The following is a 13622-nucleotide window of genomic DNA, read 5'->3' as shown; positions in this document are numbered from 1 at the left end:
CGATAAAATACACACAAAACCTGCGTTTTAACAAGAAATACAATCGAATAAAGCTTGGACTTGAAATCTTCAATATCAGCTCATTTAAAGCTCCAAACTGTCAGCAAAGCTCATGGACTCAGATAACCATGAAACAAGTTGAAGAATCCAAACTTGAGTCCCTAAGTCAGCTAAAAAAGAGATTTTCGGATAAAAAACTTGGTCAAATTGACCTAAATCAGCCCGAAAGTCAGGAGAAAACTTCAAATGGCGATATCTTCCGTCTCTTAACTCTGATTCAAGCATTTGACCAACTAAAGTGATCAACGCAAAAAACTCTACGTAACGGTATCTAGCTTCCAAAAAATGGTAGTACAGTTTGGAATATGAAGATAAAGCCAAAGCCTGTTACTATTTAGTCCAAGCCTATTACTATTCCAGAGAATATTTCTAGAATATTCCCTAGAATATTTCTAAAATATTCCCTTAAATATTCCCTAGGATATTATATTTTATTCGTAACCGTTAGATTTAGATTAGATGGATTGAATCTAGACTGTCAGAAAAACTATAAATAGAAGGGTCTAATTTTAGTTTTTCTCATTGAATGGTTAGCATTCAATCATAGGATTTATAATAGTTTACTGCTGTTCTAGTGTAATGAAGAATTTAATTTTCAGTTTTTAATTAAAATGAAAAAAAAAAAGTTGTGCCTTTATCCTTTGTATAAATTTTAACTAAAAATAAAAAATAAAAAATAAAAGTTTCATAAATCTTAATCATATTCCAACGGTGTCTATGAAACTTGAAAGATTGAGGTTATTTAATTAGAATCGTGCTTGCATGAAAATCCTCCCTCATATATCTTTCTTGTGACCTGGCTGTTGGTCTATATACACGTATTCCTAGCTTTACTACTATGTTAGCAGCAACTTAGGCCTACATTGTTCACTTTGAATGCTTCCGAACATAATAAAATTCAAGTAATAATAAGTTCCTTGTATGCCTTGCATGAGATTAAGGTCTGGTAATAATAGAGAATTTGAACATACTTATCGTAAAAGAAAATATGATAAGCATTTGCATAAGTTCTCACCTAAAAATAGTGCCTCATCTGTTAATAATAATAATCAAGATCTTTTGCCGCCATTAACTTCATTCGTTATGGCTGACGAAACTCCACCAGCAGAGAAGCCCCTTTCGGACTTCTATACTACATTACAGGAAGGACCTTCTTCCTACATCAAACTTGAGGATATTGCCGACGATTTTTGAATCCCACCTAATGTTTTTGGATTGTTACCTGTTTATCATGGTCACCTCTGTAGGATTCAGCAAGTAGCCACAACATTTCACCATCCCACCGTCTCTACCGAACAACTCTTGCTGAGGTTGTTTCCTTTCATTTTAGCTGATAAAACGTCAGTTTGGCTAGCAGGCCAACCGCCACAATCCATCGATACATAGAATAAACTTGTGCAAGCTTTCATGCTACAATTTTATACTCAAAAGAAAACTACTGAAATGCTTCAGAAAATTCAATTCTTTCGTCAAAATCCTCATGAATCCTTTACGGAAGCATGGAGTCGATTTACTGATCTTCTTTTAGAATGTCCTCATCATCAACTCGATACTGCTGTCCTTGTTCGTTCATTCTTTAATGGACTTTCCGATCATCAAAAAGAAACACTTAATATAATGAACGGCGGTTGCTTCATGGATAAAGGAGCGATTGAAGCATATAATTTTCTTGAAAAACAAGCAAAAAAAGGTACACATTGAGGTAACACTGATTCTTCTAGGTCATTTAAGGATACTGTTACAAAAGCTATACTACTAAAAGAAGGGCTTTTTGGGTCACTTTTTTTTAGGTCTCGTGTCACTTTCTACAAAAAAGTGACACACAGAAGTTTGATGTGTCACTTTTTTGTGGAATAAGAATTGATCGACGTGTTGCTTTTAGAAAAAGTGACATGTAAAGTCCGGAATTATTATTAAGGGTATTTTCATAAATTTCCTATTAAATCTAGGGTCGTTTATGTAAGTTGGTCGTCGGGTTTATATTTCAACCGTACGTAACTTACTAAAACTTAACTCCGACTCATAAGGCACGTTAGGTAAGCGACCCATATGCAAAAATTTGATAAAATGCCGGTTAGCGGTTGTCTGCGTGCGAAGCTGGCACGAGTTACCAGTTTACGCGCAGGAGTGGGTTATTGTTATAGCCTGCGGAGAGATAGAATATAGAAGATTAAATTTAGCGGGATGAGCCGGAAAAATAATTACGACGCGACGTCAAACGAGTGGTGGTTAGGCATATTAGGACCTTAAGTCCAATTGGAATCGATCGGGCTTGGGCCCAAAAATATCGGCCGAAATCGAAAATAGAAAAAAAACCATCGAAAACCAACAAAAAAAAGAAAATCGCGCGAAATCCAAATCGCACCTTCTTCCCCAATTCGATGATAACAAAACCTAGGAGAGAGAAACCAAAATTCTCTCAATTCACCTCGATCCAAACCTCAAATCTTCACCCTCAAGCCTTAGAAACCTTAAACCCAAATGTGAGGATTCGAATTTGTGGGAATCGCTACCGTATCAAGGTAAAAGGTGAGTCGATTTCAGTATATATGTGCTGATTTGATTTAAATTGTTGATGGAATTGATATCTCGATTTTAATTGAGTGTATTGGGGGTGTTGAAGGTCGGCAGTAGCCGTGGACGAGCTAGAGTGGAGTGAAACAGTGGTGTAGCCGAAAATTCTTGGAGTGCGTCGGGTTTTCACGAAAGGTTAGTGAATTTCGCATACAAATTGATAGTGTAAACTCGATTTCGAGTTAATTAGTGGTATTGGTTGAAAGATATTTGAATGGGTTGGTGGTACACTTCGGCAGTAGCTCGGTTTGGAGAAGGAGAGCTGCAATTTTGGTGGAGCCGCGAGCTAGGAGCGATTGTTGCTTGCTGACTCGGTAAGAATTTGATTATTCATTTCAATTTCAAGAGATTTATGTCGATTTATAACTGTATAAGAGTTGATTAAGTAATGATCGAGGGATAAGGAACACCCACCGATTTTATTAATAGAATTAATGTTAATTGAGAAGTGGAGAATGGGTTGTAGTTGAAATTTGGACTGGGAATTGGGATAGAATAGGATTGGCGTCGATATGAGGACCTGCCATGGCGAAACAATTTAGAAACCGTCGAGTTATTCTGATGCGAAAATGGCCTCAGAGCTCTGATAATCCGATAGTTAGATAAAAAAAAATTTACCCGAAACCAAATTCGTAGTGTCGAGATTCTTCTCGACTTACGTTATATAAGAATTCTCGTTAGTTTTGATAACTTCTAATGGTCGACGATATATATATGATGTGTAGGAGTAAATCTGAGGGATTCGGTTAAAAGCGGGCTCGATTCGGTTAAGTGGGCTTGAGGAGAACGGAGCTTGCTAAGGTAGGAACCTACATCCCAATATATAGTCTGCTTATTTTCATGCATGATTTGAATTGATTAAATTGGAAATAGATAGTTTGTGTATTAACCATGCATGTATATATAATATTCATGTTTTGCATTGTATTTCCTCGCTATAAACTATATATATAGATAGCTTTCGCGTGAAATGGATTTTCTGTAAAATCTGGGTAGAGAGGGATTGTTTTCTTTGTTAAAAGTGAAAAAAAAACTGGTTTTGGGGAAAGGTTCGCGTCTCTTGTCTTAGTAAGGAGAGCAGAGATGGATTTTGTAATGCGGGAAGGATTTCCGGTTGTTTGTAATTAGGTCGCGAGGTTCCTCGATTTTTCCTAATGGTTGTTGTTATTCACGATGATTCGCCGTTTAGGAATCATCGGTTGTTATTTACTATGATAGCCCGTTTGGGAGTCATAGGTTGTTCTGCTCGATTTCGGGAAATCCAGGAACTCACACCTATATAATCAACAGTTTTAAAAGAAAAACTAGATATGTAACTAGAGTATTTGAAAATAATCGGTAATACAAGTATATATATATATAGATATTACTATGTTTATCATGAGGAGATTTAGAAAAGGAACCGTGAATTCTATAAAAGAAGGAACCGTTGTCGCATTTCGAGAGGGCGGTTATTTAGATTCCAACCAAGCTGGGTGTACACCTTCGAGGTGGTGGGCCACCTTTAAAGGGATGCATCACCGGATGTAGTCCGGGAATTCTTTTTCTACTTTTCTAGATAACCATGCTTGTAGTGTCACTTGTATGGTGATTAGCTTGAGTGGGGTTACATGTTACCTCGATGAGGTTTAGGCGCCGGAGGAGTGAGAGTTTAGTCCACTCACGGATGTGTCGATCCCGAAAGCGTCTGCGTCGTCGAACGGTTGACCACCGTAAGTTAGGTGACGTTCCGTATGGGGGTCGTTAAGGTCACAGGGCCCACCCACGAGCCCTAAAAGCTTTGGGGATTTTGTGTGTAATGCGAACACAACAACGGCATTTCATCTCCCTCGCCGTAAAATCGGGAAAAACAACGGTACATGGTTCCTGGCTTGGGAAGTCTTGAACCGAGATTGCTGTGGATGGGGTGAAGTACCCGGTCGTACCTCACCCATTCTAATAGGATCACAAATGCCACAATAGTTGTATGATGGTTGTGAAAGATATATTTGAATATTAAAGAAGCATGCCGATATGATTTATGCTAGCTAGTGATGTATTTATATAGTCCGCGATATTTTGATTAAGTATTATAAAACCTGCATGTTTCAAATGATTTCTATAAGTAGAATATGTATTGGTTATGTCGCGTTTCTCTTTTGGGCATAGTTGTTTGCTCATCCTACTTAACATTTCGACGAACCCGCCTGCGAGGGAGGCTTTTCCTAACCCTAGCGATGAGGGGTTATGGGGATTTGGGAGGATTTCCATTATGCTTGACGAGGACAAGAGTCAAGTTCATACTTTTTGTTGTATAGAGATAGTCTAGTTCCTTCTTTTCTTTGTATATATTGAGAGCTAGCTCATTTTGATGTATTTATTTGATGTATTGGAGTGTAGTTAATCTTAAACCTTTTGGATATGTATATGGGTATCACAGTGGTGTATAGGGTGGAGATTTTGTATATATATGGTGGTTGGAAAGGTATTATGAAGTGTTCAGGGTTATGACAGGTTTATGACAGGTTATGACAGGTTTTTAGGGTTTACAAACGTCGATCAAACAAAGGAAACTCTGCCGAAATTTCGGTAGAATCGGGATAGGTGTCGGCCTCGAGATTCATTCCACGCCCCGATGTGTGTTGGGTCTCGGGGCGTGACAGAGAACGTGGTATCAGAGCGTCCACTATTAGATCCGTCTGGGAGCTGTAGTGGGAGACTCGGTCGCGACGCGTTTCAGAAGTGTTAGTCGAAACCCGATCCTAGTTAGTACGTTAAGCGTTAATAATAGTTTAGCAATGTCGAGACGTCGCCCGGGGAGTTGTTTTGTCACAGCGGAGAGCGTGGACACGTGTCGGAAAAATTTGATGAATCGGACACCATTAGGTCGGAGTGAATTTTCACTTCGAGGTGCAGGGCACGACTGCGTTTGCCCAAGCCTTACCTAAGCGCGACCTGCGCTCATCTCTTGAAATTCTTCTCGCGCTCATTCTATGCATGTGAATTCCATAGGGCGCGGCCTATGCTTCTTGCATAATTTTGAGAACTCTCTCTCTAATTTATCATACACTGAGTTGGCTCTTTGTGTATGTGCAGAATAGTCACCATGGATCCGGAAAGTACTAGTGGTGATGATGCTACGGATCGTGGTCGGGAGGACCGAATGGATAGGCTCCTCGCTATGATGAATCAAATGGCTCAAGCACAAAATGAGATGAGAGCCGAGATCGAAAAGTTTGAGGGCTAGTCGAACGAGCCCCAAACTCTTCGACATCCATCGTTATTCCACCGGTGTAACACCGAGGTAGCATCCGACCACGGTGAGGGTTGAGGAGTTCGAGCCACCGGTGCAAAGTCAATCGGGTTTTCTGGCGGCAAATTTCATCGGGTTACGTCCACCGAATTTGTGGGGTCTTCGAGGTTAAAGTAGTTGAAGACCGGTTGTTAGACATGTCTAGTATCTTTGGACTCCATGATGTGTACTGATGCGGAACGGGTTACTTTGGCTGCCTTCATGCTTAGAGGTGAAGCCAAACACTGGTGGATCAGTGTTAAGGATGTGGAGACGTTTCCTATGAGTTGGGCTAAGTTTGAGGAACTCTTCCTTTTTGAGGTATGTCACCGAAGGCGGCGAGAGATAAGAAGCGAATGGAATTCCTCAAGTTAGAACAAGGAAACATGACAGTGGGGCAGTATGAAGAGAAATTCACTGTTCTTTCACGATACGGGAAGGAGTTGATTTCCACAGAAAAAGCTAAGGCTAGGAAATTCATTGACGGTTTGAAACCGTATATCTGAGCAAGATGTCGGTCCTTCGTCGATCGATACTTATCTTTGGGCTGCTGAGAGAAGAGCTCAAGGAATTGAAAGAGTTGATGATCGTTATTGCTTGAGGGCAAGAGGTTGGAAGGGTAAGGCAGTCGGCATCTCAGGGTAGGCAGGATACGGGAAAGAGGCAGGTTTACCAGGGTAGTGGTTCAGGGTCACAACAGATGTATAGGCCAGTCATTCAGCAGGCACCACAGTGGAGGGCACCAGCTGTACACAGGGGTTTGAATGTGGTTAGGCCAAAGACGAGTCTACCATTCTGACCGATGAGTGGATCCGCAGAGGCCACCGAGGGTACCTGCTCCTTCTCGCACTGAGCACCAGTCACAGAATTTGAGGCCTCGAGTGGTCGAGAGAGCTAGATTGCAATCTGTAATACCCCCCGTAGTACACAGTCGGGGGGCCGAGTGTGGTTTGCTATGGTTGCGGTGAAGTTTGGGCATATCAAAGCGGTTTTGTCCCAAGTCCACTTCGGGGTGGAAACGAGACCACGAGGCCAAGGTGTATTATCTAGTGCGAGGAAGAAGTTGTGGATCCTACGTCCACCAAGAGGAAGCCACGGTATATAATGCTATGGGGGGGATAGATATCATTACCGATCAAGTGGTTGAAGGTATGATATGTCTGTTTACACATAATGTGCATGTCCCGTTTGATAATGGTGCTACTCATTCTTTCATTGCTAGAAATATGGTGAAGATTCTTGGTTTGGATGTAGTTAATACCGGAGGAAGCTTATTTTATCTACTCCTCTAGGAAAGAAAACTATGTTCTTTGAAGTTTGTCACCATTGTGTGATAAAGATAGGTGATAGGGGAGATGATAGTCGATCTAACGGTGATGGACCTAAAAGATTTCGATATCATCGTAGGGATGGATTTGTTAGGGAAGTATCATGCCCATGTAGATTGTTTTGCCAAAACAGTGACGTTTAGAGTACCGGGACAGCTGAGGTTGTGTTTGAGGGGATTAGAAATACGGTATCTCGAGTGGTGAAGGCCAAGTCTGACTTCAAGTATGATAGATACGGATTGTTAGCTGGTCTTAGTCTCCAAGGGCAGAAGTTCGAATCTTCTGAGCTTGTTCCTGTAGTTAGTGAGTTTGCGGCAGTGTTCCCAAATGCATTGCCGGGATTGCCTCCCTGGCGTGAGATAGATTTTGTAATAGATCTAATGCCGGGAACGTCGCCTATTTCGATGATTCCTTATCGAATGGCTCCTCTCGAAATGAGAGAACTCAAGTCCCAATTAGATGAATTGAAAAGATTGGGGTTTATAAGGGAAAGTCAGTCACCTTGGGGAGCACCGGTGTTATTTGTGAAGAAGAAGGATGGGTCATTTCGGCTATGTGTGGATTATTGGAAGCTGAATAATGTGACTATCAAGAACAAATATCCGTTGCCTAGGATTAATGACCTGTTCGATCAGTTAAGGGGTGCCAAGTATTTCTCGAAGATAGATCTCAGAACAGGCTACCATCAGATGAGAATTCGAGAAGAAGATATACAGAAGACAGCTTTCCGCACACGGCTAGGGCATTTTGAGTTTTTGGTGTTACCATTTGGATTGACAAATGCTCCAGCTGCATTTATGGATCTCATGCACCGAGTGATGTGGAAATACTTAGATCAATTTGTTATCGTATTCATAGATGACATATTGATTTATTCCAAGACTAGGGCTGAACACAAGGAACACTTGAGGATGGTTTTTCAAACATTAGTTGATCATCAGCTTTATGCCAAGTTCAGCAAGTGTGAGTTCTGGTTGAATGAAATGAGGTTCTTAGGGCATGTTGTATCGGAGAATGGAATCAAAGTTGATCGTTCAAAGATAGAGGCAGTGAATAATTGGCCGAGACCGACGTCAGCGACGGAAATCAGAAGTTTCTTGGGATTGGCAGGTTATTACCGTCGCTTTGTAGAAGGATTCTCTAGCATAGCGTCGTCCTTAACTAGATTGACACAGAAGGATGTGAAGTTTGAATGGACAGAAGCATGTGAGAAAGCTTTCCAAGAGCTAAAGACGCGATTAGGTAATTGGCCCATTTTGACTCCGGATCCGGAGAAGAGCTATGTGATTTATCTTCGATGCCTCTAACACCGGTTAGGATGTGTCTTAATGCAAGAAGGCCAAGTGATAGCGTATCGTCCTAGACAATTGAATGCCCATGAGAAGAATTATCCTACTCATGACTTGGAGTTAGCGCGATCATTCATGCTCTAAAGATATGGAGGCATTATGTGTATGGTGAGAAGTTTGAGATATTCTCGATCACAAGAGTCTCAAGTACTTGTTCTCATGAAAAGATTTGAATATGAGGCAGAGGAGATGGGTTGAGTACATGGAGGACTATACATTCACATTGCAATACCATCCGGGTAAAGCAAATGTAGTTGCCGATGCATTGAGTAGGAAGCGAGAACATGTTTGTGCTCAGATGATGATGAAGGAGTGGCAATTGCTGGAGTCTGCTGCTTCTTATGGTTTTGAGATCACGGGAAATGGAAGTGGAGATCCTCATAAGTGCTGTTATTTAGCACAGATGACAGTGACGGCAGAAAACACCTTGGTTCAGGATATCGTGGATGCTCAGAAGACATCGAGGGATGGACCTAGGTACCGAGGATATGTGGAGAATGCCGAGGATGTTGATTGGGAAAAACACGGAGACGAAAGTATCAGATTTAGAGGAAGGATTTGGGTACCTTTTGATCACTCTTTGCGGAATAATATCTTGAGTGAAGCCCATAGATCGAAGTATACCATTCATCCTGGCGGTACCAAAATGTACAGAGATCTGCGTCGTCAGTTTTGGTGGCCGGGAATGAAGCGGCACATTGCGGAATATGTGAAGAAGTGTGCCACATGCCAACAGGTGAAAGCGGAACACCATAGACCACCTGATCTTCTTAAACCTCTGGAGATTCCGGAATGGAAGTGGGAGAATATAACCATGGATTTTGTATCCGGGTTACCGAGGACCAGTGAGGGAATGGATTCTATATGGGTCATTGTTGATAGACTGACCAAGTCTGCCCATTTCATACCTGTTAAAACTACTTACTCTGCTGAAAAGCTAAGTAGAATCTACATGTCAGATGTACTGAGGTTGCATGGGGCACCATTATCTATAATTTCAGATAGAGGTACTCAATTTACCGGTTCATTTTGGAGAAGTCTTCAAAGGAATTGGGGACCAAACTGAAATTCAAGATGACATTTCATCCATGAACCGATGGCCAATCGGAAAGAGTCATCCAAATCATAGAGGATATGCTTCGGGCTTGCGTGCTTGATTTTGGGGGTAGTTGGAAGACTCATTTGGCATTGGCTGAGTTTGCCTACAATAATAACAGATTACCAATCTAGTATTGGTATGGCTCCGTTGAAGCTTTGTATGGCGGACCTTTTAAACACCTCTCTGTTGGACTGAAACCGAGATAGTATTATGTTGGGGCCGAGATGGTTAGTGACACCACCGAGAAGATTAGAGTGATCTGAATCGGTTGCTCACAGCCCGTAGTCGTCGAAAAAAGCTATCTGCGGATAAGTAGGCGTCCCTTGGAATTTTATGAAGGCGACAGTATTTCTGAAAAGTATCTCTCGAAGGGCATTGAGAGGTTCGGGATGAAAGGTAAACTTGCACCGAGATATGTGGGACCATTCCTGATTATTCAGAAGATCTCTGAGCTAGCTTATAAGCTCGAGCTACCAGAAAGGCTATCACGTGTCCATAACGTGTTCCATATCTCGATGCTACGCAAGTATGAGCCGGATACACTACATGTTGTCGATTTGGAATCATTGGAGTTGGAAGAAGACATTACCTATCCGGAAGGGCCAGTTCAGATTCTAGATGCGAGAGAAAAGAGATTGCGGTCAAAGGTCATTCCGTTGGTAAAGGTCTTGTGGAGAAATCACAATGTAGAGGAAGCAACCTGGGAGAAAGAAGCCGATATGAGGCGACAATATCCAGAATTGTTCGAGCAATAAGGTATGATTTAATTTCGAGGACGAAATTTTCTTTTAAGGAGGGTAGGATGTAAAGTCCTGAATTATTATTAAAGGGTATTTTTTTTAAATTTCCTATTAAATCTAGGGTCGTTTATGTAAGTTGGTCGTCGGGTTTATATTTCAACCGTACGTAACTTACTAAAACTTAACTCCGACTCATAAGGCACGTTAGGTAAGCGACCCATATGCAAAAATTTGATAAAATGCCGGTTAGCGGTTGTCTGCGTGCGAAGCTGGCACGAGTTACCAGTTTACGCGCAGGAGTGGGTTATTGTTATAGCCTGCGGAGAGATAGAATATAGAAGATTAAATTTAGCGGGATGAGCCGGAAAAATAATTACGACGCGACGTCAAACGAGTGGTGGTTAGGCGTATTAGGACCTTAAGTCCAATTGGAATCGATCGGGCTTGGGCCCAAAAATATCGGCCGAAATCGAAAATAGAAAAAAACCGCACGAAACCAACAGTAAAATGAAAATCGCGAAATCCAAATCGCACCTTCTTCCCCAATTCGACAGTAACAAAAACCTAGGAGAGAGAAACCAAAAATTCTCTCAATTCACCTCGATCCAAACCTCAAATCTTCACCCTCAAGCCTTAGAAACCTTAAACCCAAATGTGAGGATTCGAAATTTGTGGGAATCGCGCCGTATCAAGGTAAAAGGTGAGTGCGATTTCGTATATATGTGCTGATTTGATTTAAATTGTTGATGGAATTGATATCTCGATTTTAATTGAGTGTATTGGGGGTGTTGAAGGTCGGCAGTAGCAGTGGACGAGCTAGAGTGGAGTGAAACAGTGGTGTAGCCGAAAATTCTTGGAGTGCGTCGGGTTTTCACGAAAGGTTAGTGAATTTCGCATACAAATTGATAGTGTAAACTCGATTTCGAGTTAATTAGTGGTATTGGTTGAAAGATATTTGAATGGGTTGGTGGTACACTTCGGCAGTAGCTCGGTTTGGAGAAGGAGAGCTGCAATTTTGGTGGAGCCGCGAGCTAGGAGCGATTGTTGCTTTGTCGACTTCGGTAAGAATTTGATTATTCATTTCAATTTCAAGAGATTTATGTCGATTTATAACTATATAAGAGTTGATTAAGTAATGATCGAGGGATAAGGAACACCCACCGATTTTATTAATAGAATTAATGTTAATTGAGAAGTGGAGAATGGGTTGTAGTTGAAATTTGGACTGGGAATTGGGATAGAATAGGATTGGCGTCGATATGAGGACCTGCCATGGCCGAAACAGCCGTAGAAACCGTCAGAGTTACAGTGCCAGAAATGGCCTGTAGCTCTGTTAACGGTAGTTAGATAAAAAAAATTTACCCGAAACCAAATTCGTAGTGTCGAGATTCTTCTCGACTTACGTTATATAAGAATTCTCGTTCGTTTGATAACTTATAATGGTCGACGTATATATATATGATGTGTAGGAGTAAATACGAGGGGATTCGGTTAAGCGGGCTCGATTCGGTTAAGTGGGCTTGAGGAGAACGGAGCTTGCTAAGGTAGGAACCTACATCCCAATATATAGTCTGCTTATTTTCATGCATGATTTGAATTGATTAAATTGGAAATAGATAGTTTGTGTATCAACCATGCATGTATATATGATATTCATGTTTTGCATTGTATTTCCTCGCTATAAACTATATATATAGATAGCTTTCGCGTGAAATGGATTTTCTGTAAAATCTGGGTAGAGAGGGATTGTTTTCTTTGTTAAAAGTGAAAAAAACTGGTTTTGGGGAAAGGTTCGCGTCTCTTGTCTTAGTAAGGAGACAGAGATGGATTTTGTAATGCGGGGGAAGGATTTCCCGGTTGTTTGTAATTAGGTGCGAGGTTCTGGATTTTTCCCGGAATGGTTGTTGTTATTTACGATGATTCGCCGTTTGGGAATCATCGGTTGTTATTTACTATGACTGGCCCGTTTGGGAGTCATAGGTTGTTCTACTCGATTTCGGGAAATCCATGAACTCACACCTATATAATCAACAGTTTTAAAAGAAAAACTAGATATGTAACTAGAGTATTTGAAAATAATCGGTAATACGAGTATATATATATAGATATTACTATGTTTATCACGAGGAGATTTAGAAAAGGAACTGTGAATTCCTATAAAGAAGGAACTGTTGTCGCATTTCCGGAGATGGCAGTTCGCTCTAGGATTCCAACTGTGGTGTACACCTTTCGAGGTGGTGGGCCACCTTTAAAGGGATGCATCACTGGATGTAGTCCGGGAATTCTTTTTCTACTTTTCTAGATAACCATGCTTGTAGTGTCACGCTGTATGGTGATTAGCTTGAGTGGGGTTACATGTTACCTCGATGAGGTTTAGGCGCTGGAGAGAGAGAGTTTAGTCCACTCTGGATGTGTGTCGATCCCGCGGTCTGCGGTCGTCGAGCGGTTGACCACCGTAAGTTAGGTGACAGCCCGTATGGGGTTAGGTAGTCCGCGGGGGCACCCGAGCCCTAAAAGCTTTGGGGATTTTGTGTGTCTGAACACAACAACGGCATTTCATCTCCTCGCCGGTAAAATCAGGAAAACAACGGTGCATGGTTCACACTTTGGGAAGTCTTGAACCGAGATTGCCCGTGGATCAGCTGAAGTACCGGTCGTACTTCCTCACCATTCTAATAGGATCACGTGCCACAATAGTTGTATGATGGTTGTGAAAGATATATTTGAATATTAAAGAAGCATGCCGATATGATTTATGCTAGCTAGTGATGTATTTATATAGTCACGATATTTTGATTCGTATTATAAAAACCTGCATGTTTCAAATGATTTCTATAAGTAGAATATGTATTGGTTATGTGCGTTTCTACTGGGCATAGTTGTTTGCTCATCCTACTTAACATTTCAGACGAACCAGTTGCAGAGGAGGCTTTTCCTAACCCTAGCGATGAGGGTTATGGGGATTTGGGAGGATTTCCGTATGCTTGACGAGGACAGAGTCAAGTTCATACTTTTGGTTGTATAGAGATAGTCTAGTTCCTTCTTTTGCTGTATATATTGAGAGCTAGCTCATTTTGATGTATTTATTTGATGTATTGGAGTGTAGTTAATCTTAAACCTTTTGGATATGTATATGGGTATCACAGTGGTGTATAGGGTGGAGATTTTGTATATATATGGTGGTTGGAAGGGTATTATGAA

General features: G+C 41.2%; 1 long non-coding RNA gene across 1 annotated transcript; it reads left to right on the top strand.

Annotated features, from left to right (window-relative positions):
• The first annotated feature begins 2680 nt into the window (after window positions 1–2680).
• On the top strand, window positions 2681–13622 carry LOC147524089 (uncharacterized). Its single transcript, XR_015218514.1, has 4 exons — window positions 2681–2769; window positions 2874–2948; window positions 11891–11965; window positions 13330–13622. It is a non-coding gene; the product is annotated as an uncharacterized LOC147524089 (long non-coding RNA).

Source organism: Coptis chinensis, chromosome 1 (assembly GCF_015680905.1).
Source record: "Coptis chinensis isolate HL-2020 chromosome 1, ASM1568090v1, whole genome shotgun sequence".
Lineage (NCBI taxonomy): Eukaryota > Viridiplantae > Streptophyta > Magnoliopsida > Ranunculales > Ranunculaceae > Coptis > Coptis chinensis.
This window is presented reverse-complemented; position numbering and strand designations above follow the sequence as displayed.